At 40.5% G+C, this 17,192-nt stretch overlaps 2 long non-coding RNA genes across 4 annotated transcripts; one reads left to right on the top strand and one right to left on the bottom strand.

Annotated features, from left to right (window-relative positions):
* Positions 1-115: 115 nt before the first annotated feature.
* LOC138141862 (uncharacterized) lies at positions 116-11,909 on the top strand. Of its 3 annotated transcripts, XR_011163291.1 has the most exons (5): positions 116-268; positions 1,394-1,519; positions 2,561-2,618; positions 3,403-3,555; positions 11,620-11,909. It is a non-coding gene; the product is annotated as an uncharacterized lncRNA (long non-coding RNA). The 3 variants fall into 3 exon arrangements; XR_011163292.1 differs by lacking the exon at positions 2,561-2,618 and having other exon boundaries at positions 118-268; XR_011163290.1 differs by lacking the exons at positions 1,394-1,519; positions 2,561-2,618 and having other exon boundaries at positions 121-268.
* Positions 11,407-17,186, bottom strand: LOC138141861 (uncharacterized). The gene is made up of 3 exons (XR_011163289.1): positions 15,812-17,186; positions 15,213-15,354; positions 11,407-12,308 (listed from the first exon to the last, which is right to left on the bottom strand). It is a non-coding gene; the product is annotated as an uncharacterized lncRNA (long non-coding RNA).
* Positions 17,187-17,192: the final 6 nt, after the last annotated feature.

A 17,192-nucleotide genomic window follows, 5' to 3' on the forward strand; every position in this document is an offset into this window, starting at 1 on the left:
AACTTGAAAACCCACCCACCAGAACAACAGGAATGGCCAGCAGGGTCTCTATCCCGAGACGACGATTGGTAGCTGGGATTGTCTACTAATTAACGATCTTGGTGGCCTTTGGGGAAGGCGGATTCTTAAAGGGCTACTGAAAAGTACACGTGGGAAAGTAGTGAATTCAAGCTAGTCAAGCCGGGGGCCCATCCTGAGCTGGGGCTTCTCATCATGGGACTTAGCATTTTGGAAGGAATCTAAGGAGTCATCACTCCTCCCACCCAAGGTCGAATTCTGGAGAGGGCGGTGGGACCCAAAGTGGGTTAGAGGAGGAAGCTGTTGGTTCTTTCTGTCCAGGTGACCCCGTTCTCTCTCCTCCAAGCCAGTTAGCTCTTATTCTAATGACCCTGCACAACCCTCCCCATTCTAGGTCTCCTTACCAGAGCAGCACCAGAGCCTGGAACACCCAAGAGAAGCGGGGATCTTATAGCATCCCCTCCCCCTCCCCCCCCCGCGCTTCTTTGCCCTTCCATCCAGTGACACTGGCCTTGCTGTTCCCTGAACAAGACAGTTCATCTCGGTTCTGGGGTGTTCCTCTGGCTGCGCCCCCGCCAGAAATCCTCTCCCTCATCAAGGCCTCCTGGTTTCAAGTCAAAGTCCTACCTTATACAGGGAGCATTTCCAAATTCCTCTTTAATGCTTTCCCTCTGGTGATTATCTCCACTTTATCCTCTATATCGATTATTTGCACAGTTGTTTACATGTTGTCCCCCCTATTAGACTGAGTGGTACGCTTAACAGAGGAGTCTCAAGGCCGTCAGAGCAGTGGCCCCTAGAATTTAACCTGGAGAAGACAGCATGCCAATGGATAGTGCTGGAACTGTAGTCAGAATACCTGGGCTCCTATTCTGACTTGGACACTTAATTAACAAATGATATGATCCATGGTGTGTTTCTGAACCTATTTCCTCATCTGTAAAGTGTCAATCATACTTACACTACCTTACAGGGTTGTGAGGAAAGTGCCTTTACAAAACTTAAAAAGCATTCTATAAATATGAATTGATTTTAGAGACCCCCTAAAACTGTAAAAGGGGAGTTGTAAGGGACCACAGATCAACTCACAGCTCAACAAAAATCCCCTGTATAGCATCCCCTGTATAACAAACGGTTATTTGAACTTCTCTTGGAGACTTTCAGTGATGGGTAACTCATTTTACAGATGAGAACACTGAATGAAGCCCAGAAGGGAAGCAACTTATCCAATGTCATGTATTCAGTTATTGGGCAGGAGTAAGTTGTTTCTCATCTACCATGGCTAGGCCTTCAGTTTGTATCCATTTTCAGTATCTTAGGGTCATACATAGAAAGGACTTCAGAGCTCATCCAACCCCATCTCCTCATTATGCAGATGGTAACAAATGACTGGCCAGTGACACCAAAGAAAACTGCCAAGGACAGAATCGGACTCTCCTGTTACTCAAGTGTGGTGAATCTCTAAAGTTCATGCAGTAAACAAAAACAACTTTTCAGCCAGGTACCCAGAGATTTAGGATCAGGCCCTGCGTGCTTCCAGTTCCCTGATTCCTCTTCATAGCTACTTCCTTTTTGGTCATAAATCAGCATTTATTATTTAAGCTCAAGAACAAATTATGAAGGGGTGAGGGCACATTTAGAACAGAGTCAAAGAGAGCCCTAGGGGAGGGGAAGAAGGGAGGAGACAGGGAGACCAGAGCTGCTTATCCCTGTCCTGTCTGCTCTAGATTCTGATTTCAGAGCCCTGGTCCAGGGCACACAATGAAACACATGGCAAGATGAAGTTCCAGGGGGTACAGCTTTAGTAAAACATCAAGAGGTGGCCAAAGTTACAACCCAACCAAAGAAGTCTGTTAAGTTCCATCCCACGCATTTCAGCTCTTTTGGAACATCCTTGTAGTTAAAGTCTTTGTGCTAAAGAATTCTTTCATCCATTCCGTAACTCCTACTTTGCTTCTAGTTTCTTTGAATATGCACCCAATTTGTAGGCTGCCTGCTCAAGAGCTGCTACTTGCTCTTCATTTAAAGTGATTGGATCCAGATAATGCTGAAGTGTGGCCTATTTTTGGCTTTTCTTTTAGGTTTCTGCTTATGTTTACTACAGTGTCTTTCATTTCTAGATACTTCAAACTAGTCAGTTTGTTCACATTTTCCAGAAATTTATAGGTGGTTGTCAGCTCACCTAGGAAGGTACATTTTGGAGAACATGTCCTAGCACAGTCCCATGTACACCTCGGTGGGCTGCATGGGGTCAGCTGTCTCTACCGTTGCATTGTCTAGGCCGAGGAAGGAGAAAGAATGGGGATGGGAGAGGAGAGGGAGAGAGGAAGGAAGAAAAGAGAGGAGGGGGAAAGGAAAAGGAAGAAAAAGGGCTCAAAGCTTCTTTACAGAGGGTTATCTTCATGGACCACTTCTAGAACCTCAGAATCACCCCCTTCTTACAATATGGGGCAGCCCACCATAGATACCCACAATTATTCCATGGGCCTATGTAACTATCAAGTTCTTATATCTGGATGTTCCGTCTGTACTCTATTGGAAGAATTAGGAATCAGTTGTTTGTCCAGTGTCTATGGTGTGGGCCCAAAAGAGTTGATGAGGTAAGAAGGCACACCAGTTTTCCTCCCTCTCTAGCCTGCATTCTTATAGAGTAGAAGTGGGAAGAGACAAAGTAGGCCATATCTTACTGCCGTTTGATACAGTGAAACGAAATAACTGAACCAGGATGTGTGAGTCCCAGCTATCACTTTCAAGTTATGTCTTTCCAAGGTTGTTTCCTCATCTATAAAATGAAAATACTGCTACTTCTATTACCTACTGCACAAGGGACATTTGGACCAGACATAGCACCTGATTTTTGCATGTCTCAATTATTAGTTATATTCTAATTATCTATGTACAAATTAAACATTAAGTATGTTTGAGGAAATGTGCTGGGGTACACAGATGAAAAAAATCCTTGCCTTCAAGGAATTTACACATTATATGATAAGGAGAATATGGTGAGCTATACATGAATGGTGATGGATCTCTGATTACAGTATGGGCAAGTGCTGGAACCCATCTATGTTTTACTAAGTTTATATAGTGGTGCTGAGTGTCTAAGCCCAGATTTGATCCAGGTCATCCCAACACTGGAGGCGGTGCTCTTACTCGCTGAGCCACCTGGCCGCCCCTAAGCAATTGGGGTTAAGTAACTTGCTCAAGGTTACACGGCCAGGTGTTTCTGGGTGGGTGCTAAGTGTCTGAGCCCAGGATTCGATCTCCAGGTCTTCTCAACACTGGAGCCGGTGCTCTTACTCACTGTGCTACCTGGCCGCCCCTAAGGAAAATTTTCTTAACAATTTATACCCAATGTTTTCTTTTTTTCTTCTGCCTGCCTAGTTGGAGAGAAACAGATTGATGGGCAGCCCGAAAAATAAGTGGTGGACTCTAAAAACTGACATACAGAATCTACATGAAATGTGCAGGAAACAAGGACGGACCTTGGAAGTGGAGGAGCTCTCGATTCATGAGATGGAAAGCAGCATCAGCCTGGTAAGAGCATCTGCCACCATGGAGAGGTCTGAGAAGGCCACAGATCATTAAATGCACTTCCTGAGTATTTGCTGTGTGTAGCAAATACACTTAGAAATTACAAAAGAAAGAGGAAATACTATCCCTGATCTAATACATATATGTGTGTGTATGCATGTATATGTAAATATATGTGTATATAGTACACATATACATGTACATATATATGCATATACTCACACACACACACACAGTGCAAAGCTCCATGCTAAATTCTGGGAACACGAAAGTAAAAAAAGTACAGAGTTCTTACCCTCAGGAATTTTCAACTTAATATTTTGCTGTTCATCTTCCAGATCAAATACATCTAGAACTGCAGAGCTCTAACTACTTTCTTGTCCAGACCTTCCCATGGGCTATTTCTACAGTATTTCGAAAGCCTGTAGTCCTTCTGCCTAATATATAGTCTATGTCATCCTAAAGGTTCTTCACAAGTCTTCTAAACAAGCTGCCAAAATAAAAACTCTCCCAGCTGACCAGAGCCAGCCTCTTTTTACCATTAGCACACTATATCCTGCCAGGGTCTGATCTGATCATAATTGCAAGAGTACCCTTTACTCTGAACTGCTTCTAACGTCCAGACAGTGCATCAGTCGTCTGGGTAATTTTATTGCAAGCTGAGAATCCCTATCTCTTTGGAGACTCTGGGGCCAAACTTTTAAAAGGCCATCAGACAGTCTTCAAATTTATATAAGCACAGCTGGGGAACCAGGTACCAAAAAATTCTTTTGGGGAGAGTTAAGGACAGTATTTCACCTCTCCAAGATTTGGAATTTTTTAAAGTTTCCCTTTTTTTTTTGGTACTTATGAGGTATAGTGGATAGAGTGTCAGACCTGGAGTCAGGAAGAACTGAATTCAAATCTGTCTTCAAACACTTACTGGCAGTGTGACCCTGGGCAAGTCACTTAGCCCTATTTTCCTCAGTTTCCTCATCTGTAAAATGAGCTAGAGAAGGAAATGGCAAACAATTGTAGTATCTTTGCCAAGAAAACCCCAAAAGGGTGTCACAAAAAGTCAGAAATGACTAAAAACAGCTAAACAACAACAACAAATGCCAAAAAAAACCTGGTATACACACACACAGAGACACATATATGTCTCAGTTATATGAGAGAGATACATACATGCATAGGGTTAGGATTAAGGTTATGGTGTAAATTTAGGGTTAAGGTTAGGTTTAGAGATAGATAGATAAATAGACGTGTATATATAAGACATAAAAAGGTTACACGAATCTATATATCTCTGCTATGTACAGTTTGCTTTTTTATGTATACAATATATATATATATATATATACATATATATACCATAAATTCAACTCATAGCTTTCAAAGCTGTCCTGTTTGTACTTCTTTCTGGCTTTCTTTCTGTTCTTTTCACTATATTATTTTTTTAATCCTAATAACATTCTTTTTTTTTTCATCTTTTTTTTTGGCTACCCTATCCCTAGTCTCTCTCACCCTCCCATCTATCCCCACTGGGAACAAATGAGCAAAGAAAAGAAAAACCTTTATGATAAATAGGCATGATCAAGACAAATTCCTGCATTGGTTGTGTATCCAAGGTTCAGTTTTCCCCGAATTACTCTTCTGCCTTCCTAACTTTGGCTTTGAACTGATGGTAAACTTGGAAGGTCTGTTGATCACATGGACCCATGGCTGAGTCTTCAAGTTACCCTTGGTTTGCCATCTTATCAACAACTGGGCCTGTTAGAGCTGTCATAATCCGGGCTTCTTTAATCGCATCTTTTGGACAGGCCATGGCACTTGCCACCTCAATGAAGAGATGAGAAATTGCTGGTCTGCAGTGCTCTGGAAATCCTGCTAACACAAACATTTCTACTTCAGCCTATCGAGCATTTCTAACCCCTTTTTCCCAGGGAGCACCAGTTATAGGAGGAAGCCTTCAGTTTTCCTTAAAGGGTTTGAGAAAGAATACAAACTTAATTTCCTTTTCTATTAATATTACCCTCGGCTCCACAATTATATCTAGATTCCTCTGCCAGATGTAGAGAGAGATTTTCATATTGCTGCAGTGAGTTTTACTTATTAAGCAATTCTCTTCTGAGACAGGAGAGTCACGTGACCAAGAGCCCCTGCAGCTCTCTGTCCCTGGAACCGGCATTTGCCTTTTTCTAATTGCTGGGAAGATGGTCCAACGGCATGAAACCACAGTCAAAGCGTTCCCGCTTCTTTCTGGCACTTACAGCAGAATTTCAATTTCTTCCCCATGTAAGCACAAATAGTTAGATATGGACGTGTATTTATCGTATCGTCTTCTACAGATACACAATCATGCCAACTGCCACAGCTACCTTCCTTTTTTTACCCATCTGTTTATTTGGGAAACACAGACCTGCCCTGACAGGTCTCCATTCTGAAAGCCACATCCACATATGACCAAGTGTTTCCCTATAGATCTGCTCCATCTGCTGGAAACTAAACTTGGGAAAGACTAATGAGGTTAGCTCAGAAGCAAGGGGGCAGAAGACAAAATTATCTGACATTATGACATATAGGACTTGAGAGAGACGTGCAAATTTCAGAGGAAATAAACTGGAGAAACCGAAGGCTTTACTTCAAGCTCACAATGTCTTCAGTGGAAAATTGAGCCTTAATGTAATGGTGTTTGACTAAACGCTAAGCTGGTAAGAATAGAATTCATTCAGAAAGGTTAAGAAGGGGGAAAGGGAAGCAACGTAGCCCATATATCAGAGATATTATTTAAACACACAACAAAACTCAGAAATCAAGAGAAACTTCTGAGTTAAGCTAAAAATAAAGATTAAGAAGAAGCAGCTAGAGATGAAAACTTTGGGCTGTTGACTGGATTTTTAAAGTAAATGGTTTTGAATTTTGCTTTCAGTGAACATCCGATATTTGTTATTCTTACCTAACAATTCATCTTCTTTCCTTGTCCATAAGCTATATATACTTCAGGTAGGGGTGGACCTAGATGACCTAGAAAGTGCTTTCCAACTCTGTAATTCCATGATCTACTCAGTTATAAAGGAGATAGTGTATTAAGGAGATGCTTAACCAGGAAGAAGTGCATGAGGATCTCTTAACAGAATTTTCTAGAACAACTCTGGGCCTGATAATGACAGCAGACTCTCTCTTTACTCAGATTTCCACTAGAAAAAGAAATGATGTAGGAGACTACATATTGTCACTCCACTAATTGGAGGGTCTTAAGGACAGGACATCAGCATGAAATTTAGAAGACTAGACAAGGCAGAGCAGATGCCCCTCTGGATTTGGTTCTTACAAAAACAGAAATTCACTGAGGACTAAAAGAGAGAATTAGGTCTTAGCAAAGAGAACAACAAATTGATACAATTTGTAATACTTGGGGATGGAAAAAGAAAATTCAGAAAACTAAGAAAAGTGAAAAAACAAAGTTTGAAGTGTTGGTAAGAAGAAAATCTAAAGGACAAAAAGTAATTCAAGGATGCTTTATAAAAAAAAAAAACAAAACAGTTCTGCATACAGATTCACTTCACCATAGAGGGCAAGAGATATACCCGAAAGGTAACAGATAAACATTATTTAGTTTTAGGAGGCAAAACAAGAACTACAAGGAAAATGTCACACACTTACATAGGGAAGGAAAATTGATAGCGATGTCTGCAAATAGGCAGTGGGATTTTTTTTAAACTTCTGTCTTAAACAAACAAACAAAACTGTGATCAAATAACCAGAATGATCACTCCCTGTGAAGAAACAGCAGGAAGTGTGGTTGGAGAGTCTTTTAAAAAGTTAGACATAGGCAAATCAGAAGGACCTGATGACAGACACAAAAACACACTGAAGAATTAGCAGGTGTGCTTGTGGAACTGCTGGGATTTTGAGAACTTAAAAAGGAAGAGGATGAGTAAGTCCCTATGGACTAAAAAAGTGCAAATGATATTTTTAGTTTTTTTTAAGAAAAGGTCAGTAAGGACATTTCTAGTCATTATGGGAGCAGTTAAGCTGGATGACAGAGAAGATACTGGAACTAATCATGAATCAATTAACCTCATCCTGAAAAGCACAAATTGTTGTGGTAACGAGTATAGCTCTTCAAAAAGCCAATCGTGCCAGACCAATTAATTTCCTTTCATGATCAAATGAGAGCCCACCAAGGTAAGGGAGAAGCAAGAGCCATTTAGAACCAACAAAGTCGATCTATTAGGATTTCCATGGACAGCAAGGTTGACTAGCCATGGAAACCAGTTCCTGTAGGAAGTCATGGCTTAGAGTTGGATGCAAGCCCTGCCCGAGACCAGTTCTGGACCAGATGACCTCTGGAAATGTGGCCTACCTCTGTCATTCTAGGATTCTTATTCTAAGCACTAATCAAGTTGCTATTAAATTATGTCCAACTTGCTTGATTTCTCTAGATCTCCATTTGGAGGTCAAAATAGAAGTTTATAAAATATTCATATCCTCATTGTATGGAGAAAAAACATTTCAACAACAAAGGGGTAACAGGAAATGCAATGATGCCTTCAATTATACTTTTCTTTGACTCATATGCAAATTAAATAGAAACAATTCTTTAGCAGCCCATTTTCTATTCACTTTGAATTAAGGAAAATAAAAACCTTTTGAACACATGAGAATAAATAAGTGGAAATTTAAAAGGATTTAAATACATCCAGGCATTCCTCCAAGTCTCGTGAATGTCAATGGTGTCTGAATGTGAAATGCCCTTCCCCTTGTCTTCTCCTTATTGGGCTGCTCTGTTCCAGCCAAAAGAATATAAAACTATCTTAGAAAATGTTTCATGTGGTGACTCTGGAGACAAACACTACAGTTTTTCAGCAGACAGAAATAGTTTCAGAATGTCTTTATAACAAGTGAGATGGTATAAAATATACCTCTGCTCCCTGATACTAGAGAGGAATGGACTGATCCTTCCCAACTAGCTGGTTTTATAGAGTTCTTTGCACCTTTATAGCTGTCTAAAATGCCATGTTATACCAATCTAAAGAAGAACTGGAGGCTTTCAATATTATCTCCATGCTAAGAAAATCATGAGTTTTTTGCACTCAGTAAATATTGAGGCTTGTCACTATTTGTAGCACTTGCTTCTGCTGTCAGGAAATTTCCACATTTCATTTAAGATATAAACACATATAGGTTTAGGGTTTATGGAGGAGGTGGCTTTTTTTCAAAAATAAAATAAAATTTTAAAAGTTTCTTCCATAATTTTTCTGGATGATGAGAAAAATACACCCATGGCAGAGAGAAGGGAAGGCAAAGGAAGGAGAGGTTATGGTGCCCAATGTTAGTTTCTCATTGGGTAAAGTATGCAAAGTATCATGGAAACTCAGCAAAATGCAATCCAGTTCAACACTGTTGGGGTACACTCTAGCTTCCTATTTCCTAATAATCCAAGGCTGTACCATTTCGAAGATGAATCTTCACTGAGTCAACCTCTGAAAGAAAGGGAACCCAAAAGGAATAAGATGTGCAAAGGCATTTTGTTTGTTAGTAATGTTTGCGACAAGAGAATATTATTGATGAGTCTTTATTTACTTATTTAATCATCTCTGCCTTACTTCACAATCTACCAGCATTTAAGTATCCATAAACTGGTACTCTGTTACCAGGGCTATGGCTAGAATGGTAACAGGCTCTTCTTTGCTACTCCCTGAAGACACGGGGCTACTTCTTGTCACAGTAGCCTTAGGAGCAAACCATGACCCTTTGCTTTCCTTATCCCTTGTACCCTTCCTCCAGTTGTTTTTCTCCCTCCCCTCCACCCCCCAAAAAACAAGCATTTATTTTTTCCCCCTCCTACCGTTAGAAAAAGAAAAAGAAAACCCTTGTAACAAATGCAGTGCCGAAGAAAACAGACTCCACACTGGCCATGAGAAATATGTCTCGTTCTGCAGTTTGGGGCCTTCCCCTGTCTGGAAGAGATGGATCAATAGCATGCATCATTAGTATCACTCTCCTGAAATTGTGATTGGTTGGTACCATAATTTATTCAGCTGTTCCCTAATTGATGGACACCCCTTTCGTTTCTAGTTTGGGGCTACTATGAAAAGAGCTATTATAACTCTTTTTGTACACATGAGTCCTTTTCTTCTTTTTTCTCTTTGGGGTATAGGTCTAGTTGTGTACCCCTCCTCAGACAGAGGTGAGTTGTCAGAACTCTCACATTCTCGGGCCAATCTTGAATAGCGTAATTACTACTTTACCAGAAGCAATGAAGTCATTGAAGGTCCCATACTCAACTGAGTTGCTACAGCCTGGTCCAGCATTCACTAACTCCAAGTACAGTTTCTACTGATGTCTTTATATCCAGTAGCTCATCTAAGTCAAGACTTAGGTGAGGTTTAATTTCAGTGTTCCATTTTGCCTAACTCTTAGAACTGTCTCTATGCACTTCTTCCAGGTGTCTATCTGTCTCTGTCTCTCTATCTCTCTCTCTGTCTGTCTCTCTCTCTCCCTCCCTCCCTTCCTTCCCCTCTCTCTGTCTTGCTCAATCTGAGGTACACTTTCCCCAGCTGCCCAAGAAGTCTATTTGTCATGCTTTCCCACCTGCTTCTCTCTTTCTGGGTCTGAGCCAACCTGAGATTCCTTTTACCAGCTACGTGAGAAGTCTATGTCACTTCTGATCCTTAAGACTACGGAGGAGAATATTTCATTGAAATTTAGAAATTTAAAAGTTCATTGATGTGGGCACTTCATCCCCTTTATTGGTGTGGGTATCAGAGCAGCGTTTGGGCTTTTTTCCTTTATTCCAACTTCCTTCCCTAATAACAGGTGTCCTGGATGATATTTTTTCACAGTTTCTTATACTCAAGCCAGTGATGATAACATACCATAGCATAGATGGGTGCACCATGCATCTTCCCTTTGCCTTATCTTGCAAGTTATCTCCTCATTTTGACTTTCATCATCTCTTTCTTGTTCTCTCAGCCTAGAGTCAATTATTCACCCCCTGAAGGATCCAAAGAAGCAGCTCTCACTGCCCATAGTTAACCACCTAACACATACATGTAAATATTGTCGTACCAAGAATCTCAGATACTGAAAGACATGCAACAGAGAAAGGATTCACCAAATTCACCTAATCATAGTTGTTTAGCTTTGCATATTTGGACACTATGCTCATGGAGCAAAGGTTCTTAGTTCATTCCCTAGGGAAATCCATTAGCTTTGATTAATTTAAATATAAGTATATGTATATATGCATATACACACACATAGTGAACACTTACTATGTGCTACATGCTTTGTAAGTTACAAAAAAGTATAAGATAAGATCCCTCCTCACAAGGACTTACAATCTAGTAGAAAGCTCAGATGTGTACATGAATATGGCAATATATGATAGGCTCCCTGTGGTTGGCACAAACAATCTATTTATTGAATAGAAAGTCAGAGGCCAGGACTACTGGGTTAATCAGAGAAAGTTCCATGGAGGTAGAATTTGAGTTGGCTTTGTAGGTTGAACAGACTGCCCTGTTAACCCTAGCAGCAATCTTTCAAGTGAAAGCCATTGGCCTCAAAAGAGCAGTAAAGGTGTAAAAGGATCAACGTCTATCCATCACCTCTATGGGGAAAGATGATTCAGAGAACATGGACTAGTGATGGTGCAAGTCTAGTGGTATCTTTATATAGGAAAGAAAATATTCATTAGAAATCTACACATGTTTGGTTCGTGAATACATGGTTCATCTTCCCAATTAGATAATGAGCTCCTGAAGGATTCAGCTTCCCTTGCATTTGCTATCACATTCATCACATGGCTACATACAACAGACTCAATAAATGTTTGTTGAATGAATGAATGACGTTGAATTTGACAACTTCTTTTAAAAATGGTTTTAATTTTTCTATTCCAATTATCAAAATAATATAATGTATGTGACAATAATTTGTAAACCTTAAAGCACCATATGAACATAACAGATAGGAGGAAACTACATTTGTGAACTATAAGCCACAGTACAAATAGAAGACAGCATTGTTGTTTGGTGGTGGTGTTTGCTATTATCATCATCATCATTATTATAATTCCAGGGTAAGCAGCAGCTGCAAGCAGAGTTTGGGTGCTGTAACCAGGCCCGTCAGATACAACTCCATCAGCTAAGGGAAAACTTGCTGGCTCTTCAGCAGGAACTGGAGGTTCGCACAGAAGAATTACAGTCTTCTTATTGTTCACTCTTACAATATCAGTCCATCCTGGATGAGCAGACCTGTGACCTAGAAATGCTTCACCACCACTGCCAGATGAAGGAGAATGAGGTATGGGTTATAACCGTCATTCATGGAGTTCTGTCTCACTTGTCCAGGGCAGGCCCATTGAAAAATCAAGTAGTGAGCCCACTGAGCAATCCTACCAATGCTGCATCTCCTTTCTGTTGTTCCCTTTAGACTTGGTTTTCATAGATACCTCTTTCTGGTACAGAAACTAAAGTTGGGTGTCAAAGGCCCATCAAATCTACCTTTCTTCAGGAAAGTCAGATTAAATCCTCCTAAATGACTGAGTTTGGATATTGGTCAAACAAGTTACACATTAATCGATTCGATTCATAAACATTTATCCAGCACCTACTATGTACCAGGCACTGTGCTAAATGCTGGGAATACAAAAATAAATAAAAACAAAGATAGTCCAAAGGAAGCTGAAAAATACTGGTAGAGGGGAAGGGGAGAAGGAAGGTATCCCACACGGTGGCATGATGTAGAGATCCAGAGATGTCCAAAAGCTGGTGGGAAATGGGGAGAAAAACTGTGCTGAGCCCCCTCCTTAGAGACCCTGGAGCCCACGGCCCTGTCCTCCAATCACAGGGTCCAATCAGAGTTGCAGAGAGGACTGAGGAGATGTGAGCACCAGGCAGATTCAGTCTATAGAATAATGAGATTTCCCAGTGATGGGTTTCCCAGGGAAGGAAGGCAGATGGGGATTCCAGAGAAGTCCAAAGGCTGGCTATCTGGATGGAAATTTGTTGTGGTACAATCTCTATTATTAACATCACATCTATAGTTAAGATGTGTTGTAGAATATGGTGTAAGATGTTGGTCTAAGCCTAATTTCTGCCAGACTTCTTTCCAGTTTTCCCAGCAGATTTTATCATATAGAGAGTTCTTTCCTAAATAATTTTTGTTTTCCACTTTATCTAACACTGGGTTCCATGATTTCTGATTCTCCATTATTTAGTCCTTTCTATTGATTTCTATATATTTTTTAACCAATACTCGAAGGTTTCACTGCTTTATAATATAGTTTGATATCTAGAAAGGTCATCCCTTTTTTTCCCCTACCTTTTCATTATTTCCCTTGATATTCTAGACCTTTTCTTTTTCTGTAAAGTATCCTTTTGATAATTTGGTGTAGCGTTAAAATGTAAATTAACTTTGGTAGCATTGACATTTTTACTATATTGGGACAACCCAACCATGAGCACTGAATATTCCTCCAGCTGTTTAAGTTGTTCTTTATTTCTTTAAGGAGAACTTTATGATTCAATCTATACACATATTATGTGTGCTTTTTGGTAGATTGATCCCCAGATATTTTGTGCATTTTGTACTTATCTGGAGTGCAATGAAATATTCTAATTGGTCTCCTTGCTTCAGCTCTCTCCCCACTCCAATCTGTCTTCCACTCAACTGCCAAAATGATTTTCCTAAAAATCAGGTCACCCCACTGTTCAGTAAGCTCCCACTGTCTCCTTGTTACATCCAGAATCAAATATAAACTCTTCTCTTTGGTATTTAAAGCCCTTCCCTGCCTGGTCCCTTCCTACCTTTCCGGTCTTCTTATACTTTGTAAGGAGAATGCTCCACATACTTCAGTCCAACACCACCTGCATTCCTGCTCTTTGCTGCCCACAACCACCATCTTCTCCCCTCTGCACCTTTCCTGTACCTCTGTGCCTAGAATCCCCACCTACTCACTCCTTCTTAGCTTCCTTGGCTTCTGTCAAGACTCAGTTCAAATTCCCCTTCTACAGAAGACTCTTCCCAGCCCCTGCTGCTGCTAGTACCTTCCATCAGAGGTTACATTTCATCCACCCTGCATTTTCCTTGCATGCGTGTAGCTATTTATATGTTGTCTTCTTCACTAGAATGTGAGCTCCTTGAGGCCAGGGAGTGAGTTTTTCCTCTATAATGCCAGTTCTTTGCATAGTTCTTGGCACACAACAAGCACTTAATAAATGCTTGCTGACTGACTGACCAATGCTTCTAGAGTGGTGATAATGCTTAAAATGTAGGGATTTTTGAGGGGTGTAGCTATCAAAAGGAGGGGAAAAAGTAAGCACCACTGACCAGAGACAGAGAAAGTAAGAGAAAAAGATGGGAAAGGTAAGCAGTAAGAAGAAGTCCCAGAGGGTAAGTGTTATCTGCCCAGTGATTTCAGAACACTATTTACAAGGCTGGGTTAAACCTGAATGGTTCAAAGGGGTTGATTTCATTGAGAGAAACTATGCCTCCCACAAGATATCCTAACTCAGATAAAGTGACCCTGGCCTGTACAAATGAGTAAAAGGCTAAAGAGAGATCCAAACAGATACTTCTAGGCATTCTGCCAAGTTCCTCAAACTGAAATCTTCTGAGCACGGAAATGCAAAACTGTCTGAATTTCAAATGCCCCTCTCTTCTCCTCTCCTCTCCTCCTTTACCCAGTGACCACCTTGAACACAATAATTCCTGAAATGTATCTCAGATGAGGGATGGCCATGTGTAATCAGCTTAGACTGTCAGATTTAATTTGACTATCACAGTTCTTCTCAAGATTATTTGGATCAATGGAACTGTCCATGAAGTCTTCCCAAATTGCCACAGTTTATATTCTCTCTCTTACTATGAATTACTGTGGTGTTTATATATCTATCTCATACAATTTAACACTTAAAGGATTTAAAATGGGGGATAGAACATGTCTATATATATCTTTATACATCTCTCCATATATATGTATACATACATATATACACACACTTACACATGTATATACACATATATACTCCCCATATATATTATATATATATAGAGAGATACATATCTTTCTCCATTCTCTCTCCATATATAGATATATGGAGGGAGAGACAGAGAGAGACAGAGAAAGAGACAGAGAGAGAGAGAACATATACAAAATAGATTCAAATTAATTTTGGGAGGAAGTACACTAAACAGCTAAGGGATTGGAAAAGGCTTCATGAAGGAAGCGTGACTTAAGGTTAATCAAATAACAGAATACTGAATTTTCTGGCCAGAATATATTGATTCGTTATTAAGACTCTATTTCACTATAGAAAACAGTGAATATTCTCCAATGCTCTCTGGGGCTTATTTATTTATATGTATCTATAATCTGGTGTTGATCCTTTCATTGGTCCATTTAAGAAGTATGATCTTGGTAACCTTTTTACATCTATTGATGTAATTAATCCACAGCAGCCAAAGTAGTACATCTTTCCATTTCATTTTCTGATAATTCATTAGTCACTAAACACTGTCTGTCCCTTTCAATAAGAAAGTTTTCCTACACTTTGAGTAAATCTTGAAGTCCTAATTCAAAACTATCACAACAATCTAATCTCTTTTACCAAATCAAACAATTATGGACTTTTAGCTGATTTGATTTTTGTTTCTGAGTCTGGACTTACTTTTGGACAATCTTGGGTTTCCTCTGGGGTGGCATTCCAATTTTCAAAGCTTTACCTTTCTAAAATGATGATTGGCTTGACTGCCCAACTCCCAAAGTCACAATATGGTTGTACTGAAAAACTGGTCCATCAGCTTTTCAATCTGAGAGACAATACAAATTGAGAATATTAATTGTACTTTTCCTATGATAGACCATTTAACAAGATTCATTAAGCACCTACCATGTTCTAGGTGCTGTGCTAGAAAATAGGGATGCATATGGCTGGGTGATAAGGTCAGGTGAAGATTTGGGGTGAGGTTCATGAAATTTAGTCAATTAACAATCTCAACTTAGTCAATGACATCATACTTTGGGTTTCAATTATTCTTATTTGGAGTCTTTCATCTATTTATTCATTCGTTCAATAAATACTGAACATGAAATGTGTAAGTAACTGTTCATGTAGAGACACTTTCTCAATCAAACGTATCTGTGAGATGGCTAACTCTTGGTAGTGCCGTACTAACAGGTCACAATCTATGAGGAAGAGATGGAGAAGAATAAGGAAAACAATATAAGACTTCAGGAGAAACTCCAAATATCTCAGGAACAACTTACCTTGGCTGAAGACAGGATCCTCTCCCTGGAAAGCAATTTAAGCCTTTACAAGGATAAGTATCAAGCAGCCGTGAATAGCCTCGAATTGCTGGAGTGTCAGATGAAGGCCTTGGAGGGAGATGTCAAAACCGTCTCAGTTCAGGTAAGGCACAGACCACCCCCATTCACTGCAACCAAACCCAAAGGATCTTTGTGGTCACAAGCACATGCAGGGCTCTTAAGTTGCTGCTTTGAGCAAACCCTGTGGTTCTTGGGGGAGCACCAAACCTTTTGCCAGAAAAGGCTGTATCAGCAATGCCATATTCACAATGCCTATGGAGATTACAAATATGCTGATATAATTATCCATCACAAAATACATCATGCTTGCCATATGGGGGAATAAGCTGGACAATTTATTAAGATACCAAAAGACTGAGTCCCAAAACCAGAAAGTGAAAGCCATCAGAGTAGTTATGACATTGGCACAGGTAGATAAAGTAGAAAGCACCCACATTTTCAAGCCTTTAAAACAGAACAGGCTACCTCAGGCAAAGGTCCTCCTCTCCCCACTCACAGCAACCACCCAGCGTCCGGGAAGCGCGCTCCCAACAGCTCCGGCCCCTGGCAGTCCTCAGCAGGAGTCCTTAGCAGAAATTCTGGCTATCTCAAAAAGGGCTTCGCACTGCCGCTGCCTCTGCTACTGCCGCCACCGTCGCCGCCACCGCCAGCCACCGCAGGAACTCCAGCTTGGCTTCCGCTTCCTCTTGCTCCACCCCTTCCTGCTACGTCAGCAAGTCCAGTGGGGCATGGAAGATCTTTAAATCCCATAACCCTGACATTCGGCCCCAAGATCTTTCATGCCCCTTACTTGGCAAAAATACAGTAGGAATAACTGGTGTCAACAAAATTTCACAACAATATAACAAGAATAGCACACAATAAACACAGAAAACCATATTTTAGGGTGGGGCTTGAGCACAAGCTCCCCATCCTTCCCCCCACCCCGAACAAATGGGGCCCCAAAATCTTGTGGTAAGGGGTGAAGATCTCTTCTTCTATGGCTACTTGCTGCTGAAATCGGATGTAGAGCTGTCCCTGTCCTAAGGGGTCCCATTTGAGAGGTCAGTTCTTAATATGCTTGATGCCAGGTCCAAGGGTGACACATCACAGTTGCAGACAGGGGGTGACATCCAGCTTAAGCTATCAGGCATCTACAGATGGAGGGTACCAAGCCTGTGGAAACAAATCTAACAAACAAGGTGAACAAACAAAAAAATCAAGAAGAAGCAAAGAGACAATAACCAGACTATTGTAGCCTCACTCACGGTAGAATAAATGACTTAAGGGTACAATTTTGTAATCATCTTCTCCAGAATAAACAATAGTTACAGTGTTATCC

Source organism: Petaurus breviceps, unplaced genomic scaffold (assembly GCF_028583685.1).
Source record: "Petaurus breviceps papuanus isolate PSGF00001 unplaced genomic scaffold, PetGlider_PUasm1.0 90503, whole genome shotgun sequence".
NCBI classification, from domain to species: domain Eukaryota; kingdom Metazoa; phylum Chordata; class Mammalia; order Diprotodontia; family Petauridae; genus Petaurus; species Petaurus breviceps.